Here is a 4,901-nt window from a genome sequence, read left to right as displayed (position 1 = left end):
GGGCTCTCAGGTGTGGCCCACAGAAATTCCAGTCTTTTCTTTTCATCTGCAAAATGTGAGTGAGTGAGTGAGTGAGTGTTTTTTTCATGTGAAAGCTAATTATTATAATCATGAGGCTGATGCAAACAAAGATCAGTGTCTACAGTTTCTGACTGAACCTGACGACTCTGAGGTTTTATAACTATGATGCAACCAGGACACATCCTCAGTGATGTGACCTGGAGTCCTGGAGTGTTTCGGGTCTTTCAAACATCATACACTCTGGTCCAGGCGAACCAGCCGAGGGTGATCAAGCCCTGGCTTGTGTCCAGGTAGCGCTACCCCACCCACGTGTCTCCTCTCCTGATCCACAGCCACCTTGAAGCAACTTCCTCTGCGTCAGTGGCCTCCTTGATGGCCCTTCACCTTCTGACTCCAGTGATGTCCAGCATGTTATAGGCCCTGCATAGAGACTGGCCTGCGAACCCTCTGCATCCCACCTCTATGGGCTGGCGTCTGGCACTCCTCCACCAGTGCAGCATATTTGGCCCTCTTTCTCTTGTTGGCCTCCTCAGTGTGGTCTTCCCAGGGGACAGTGAGGTCCAGGACAACAATCTGCTTAGCTGTTGCTGAGGTGAGGACCGAATCCAGCCTGAGCTCCCAATCTTGTGCCGTTGCCAGGAGGCCAGAGGAGGTGGTTCTGGCTGTAACTGGTGGCCTCTCCCCGGCCCTCACAAAAGTGATGCTCTTCTTTACTGGGCGACGGCACTTGCATTCGTCAATTCCACTGCAGGTGGTGTTCGCTACAGCCCTCAAGTCTTGGTCATGGCTCCAGTGGTCGCACCCGTCGTCCAGGGCTTTTGGATTCAAGTTGTGCTCCAGGGTCCCTCTCTTCTGGCACAGAGCACAGGCTGGTGAGTCCACCTTCCATCAGCAGAGCAAGTTGGATGGGCTTGGTAGAACATCGTAGACAGCCTGGATTAAGAACCTAATACAATGAATCACCATGAACTCCTCATTCAGGCTCCTCATTCAGGCTGCTCATAGGAATGCCTCAGGATGTTGCTCTGCCCGTACAGGGCAATCCTGCTCAAGCTCCGAGGTAGACCCAGCCACCGACTGACTCTTCTCTCGAAGCCCTCAACTGTGGAGATTGGGACTTCATAGACCAAGAGGGGCCAGAGGATCCTTGGGAGCCATGTTGGTAAATCCAGGCCTTGAACTTGCCTGGAAGGCCCGATTTGTCCACTGAGGCCAGCCAAGTTTCCAGATCTTGGTCGGTAGAGCGGATGGCTGCAGTCGGAACCCTTCCCCAGGCTCTTCACCGGTTTCTCTATGATGGCTGGTATCCTGGTGTTGCCAAGTGTGAAGTGGAACCTGTCAGTGACCTTTATTCAGCACAAGGGATGTGGATTTTGCTGGCTTGAAGCTCATGCGGGCCCATGTGGCCAGCTCCTCCAGGCCTTTCAGGATCCACCTGCTCCTGTCCTGCTCTGGACATGTGGTGTTGTGACAGTCAGGTCATCCATTAAGGCTCTGATGGGAGGCTGACCAGACTTGGTGAGGGCCCTCTGCACTGACCCACGGCCGACTTCACCAGCATGTTTATGTCGAGTGGAGTACTAGTAAGTAAGTAGTGCACCCAGTGAGGATTCCTTTTTCCAGCTTATGCTAGTCTGATGTTAAGGGTTAACTCTCAAGCTGAATCCATGATAATAATCCAGGACCTGCAGCTCCTTTCAAAGCCGCTGAAACAAAGATGTGTCACAGTTTTCAGCAGAATGAACAATCAAGTGTTTACTTCCACACAGACTCTTTCACTCAATCTACTGTGTGTGTGTGTGTCTGTCTGTGTGTGTCTGTGTGTGTCTGTGTGTGTGTACACATTCTGCTTCTAACGATCATCGTTCACATCGTTCACTCTTAGAGAAATGTAAGAGCATATGTGAGCATCTGGGTCTGAACACACAAACACACACACAGACACACACAGACACACACACACGCACGCACACAGACACACACACACGCCAGACACACACGCCCAGACACACACGCACACACACACTCTCCACACACACACACACACACACACTCACACACACATACACACATTACTCACACACACAATATTATTACACTGACATAGACATATTACACACATTTCATTACACAGACACATATGCATATTAGACATACACACACACACGTGACACACACACGCATATGTACACACACACACATACTTCACACACACACACACACTTACACACACACAGATAGACACATACTCTCACACACACACACACAAAGCATAACAGACTGACACACAGACACACACACACACACAGACACACACACACAGACAGACACACTACACACACACATGCACACACACAGACATATGTACACACACAGACACACAAATACACATTACAGACACATATTAATAGACATAAGTACATTACTCATACACATTATGTATTACATTATTAAAGATACATACATACATACAGATAGATATATTACATACATATTGCATACATAGATTGACATATTACAGATATATGTACACATACACACACATGCTAGAGCAGACATTATTGGCTAGACATGACACACTCACACACGCACACACAGACACACAGACAGACGCGACACACACACAGACACAGACAGACACACACATCAAGACACACAGACACAGACATGACACACAGACACACACACACACACGCACACACAGACACAGATAGACAGACACACACACAGACTGAAGAGTCAGTTCCACTGATGTGTAATAGTTCAGCACAGCTGCAGTTGTTGGTCTCTTCCTGCAGGTTTATTGTGTAACTATTGTGTAACTGATGCTGTTTATTCTGCACACACACACACACAGAACCATCACCTGTGACTGTGTGTGTGAGAGCACATGCTGATGTGTAAGAAGTTCAGAAACGCTGTAGATTATTCCACACATGAATATTGATATTTAACACGAGCTGCAGCGTTACACTTAGAAACACCACACAGTGATCTGAGGCTGTACTCTGTTGCGTTGCCACCAGGGGGCGACGCACCTGTCGCACAAAGACGTCCGTTTGTGAATCAGTACATTTTTGAGGGTCAAAGATGAATAAATCAGGGCCATGGTTTCTATGGTGATGAGCAGTGGACGTCACAACGTCACAGTAAGCCACACCCCAAACCAGTAGGCGGCGTCACCGCTACTTCTTGTTTTTCATAAACACGTCTGTGACCTGTGACCTTTTCAATGTGAGGTCAACAAGGTCGCGCTTTGTTCTGTTTAATGTATAATTTATGCATTATATTTATGTTTTTTTTTTTTATCGACCTCTGACCTTTCAGTACCTGTGACTCACCGGTGTTTGTGTGTGAGCTGTTCCTCTTCATGTGTCTCTGAGATGAATTTGAAGCGTTGACTAACGTCGTTCCACCGTCTGTCTCTGTGTCTTTTTGCAGTTCCTGTGTTTGAAGAACATCCGCACTTTTCTCAAAGTTTGCCACGACAAGTTCGGCCTGAGGAACAGCGAGCTGTTCGACCCCTTTGACCTCTTTGACGTCAGAGACTTCGGCAAGGTGAGTGTCAGACTGACTCTGTGTGTGTGTGTGTGTGTCAGAGACACCGCGCTGCCTCTGTGTGTGTGTAAAGCCGAGACACCGCCAGCTGCCTCCGTGTGTGTGGGGTTTTGTGAGGCTCCAGAGAACACATAAACCACATGGTTAAAGGTCTTTTTCAGGGTTAAGACCTGGTTTTAGTCTATGTGGGTCCTCACTGTGAATGCCGCACACATGCGTGTGTGTGTGTGTGTGTGCAGGTGTTGTAGAATGATGTCATACAGTATAATTGATGACGACAGCTGATGTTAATTCTGTATCTTCTCAGTATTATTTCCAGTGCAGCTCTGTGGATCAGTGTGTGGCTGTGATTGATCACGACGGTCTGAAGTCGTCTCCTCATTTATCTAATGTTTCCAATCTAACTTCGACATATCCACCGGCTCTAAGAAGCTCTGCAGAACGAGGGAGAAAGAAGAGATGAGTTAGAGAGAAGAGGGGCGAAAAAAAGACCTGGTGTTGTTTGGCAGTTTGTAGATAAACCACACGAGCGTCTCTGAGAGTCAATGAGCTCGCAGCCACGGTATTAAAATCCAACGGCAGTCAGAATCAATCACTGAGGCCCTCCATATGTCAATTTGGAAATTGCCTTTGTATGGTCTCGGTGGTGGCGGGCTTGTCTCCTCATTGATTTTCCATTAAGGCCAAACATCACATTATAATATATTGAAGTGGGCAGATCCCCTCTCATGTGACATACATTTAAATTGTGAGAAAAGCTCATAAATAGAACATAAAGACTTTCTTCATCTTTACACTTAATCTGCTCATCAACTCGGACACTTTTCTTCCTTTTGTTGCTTCCACACAAAAAAGTGTCTTTGTTCACACATCTGCTCGTGAACAATGATAACACATATTACATATATGTATATAAGTATATATGTGTTCATACATATATGTGTATGTATATACGTATATATTTATATACACATATATACGTATATACATATATATGTTATCATTGTTCACACATCTGCTCGTGAACAATGATAACACATAATACATATATGTATATAAGTATATATGTGTTCATACATATATGTATGTATATACGTATATATTTATATACACATATATACGTATATACATATACAGTATATGTTATTATTGTTCACACATCTACTCGTGAACAATGATAACACATAATACATATTTGTATATAAGTATATATGTGTTCATACATATATGTATGTATATACGTATATATTTATATACACGTATATACGTATATACATATATATGTTATCATTGTTCACACATCTGCTCGTGAACAATGATAA

At 45.1% G+C, this 4,901-nt stretch overlaps 1 pseudogene; it reads right to left on the bottom strand.

Annotated features, from left to right (window-relative positions):
• Window positions 1-317: 317 nt before the first annotated feature.
• On the bottom strand, window positions 318-1,884 carry LOC122762918 (annotated as a pseudogene).
• Between the last annotated feature and the right edge of the window lie 3,017 nt (window positions 1,885-4,901).

This window comes from Solea senegalensis, unplaced genomic scaffold, assembly GCF_019176455.1.
Source record: "Solea senegalensis isolate Sse05_10M unplaced genomic scaffold, IFAPA_SoseM_1 scf7180000016217, whole genome shotgun sequence".
In the NCBI taxonomy this organism is placed as follows: domain Eukaryota; kingdom Metazoa; phylum Chordata; class Actinopteri; order Pleuronectiformes; family Soleidae; genus Solea; species Solea senegalensis.
The sequence above is the reverse complement of the archived record's forward strand: the minus strand, read 5'-3'. Positions and strand labels throughout refer to the sequence as shown.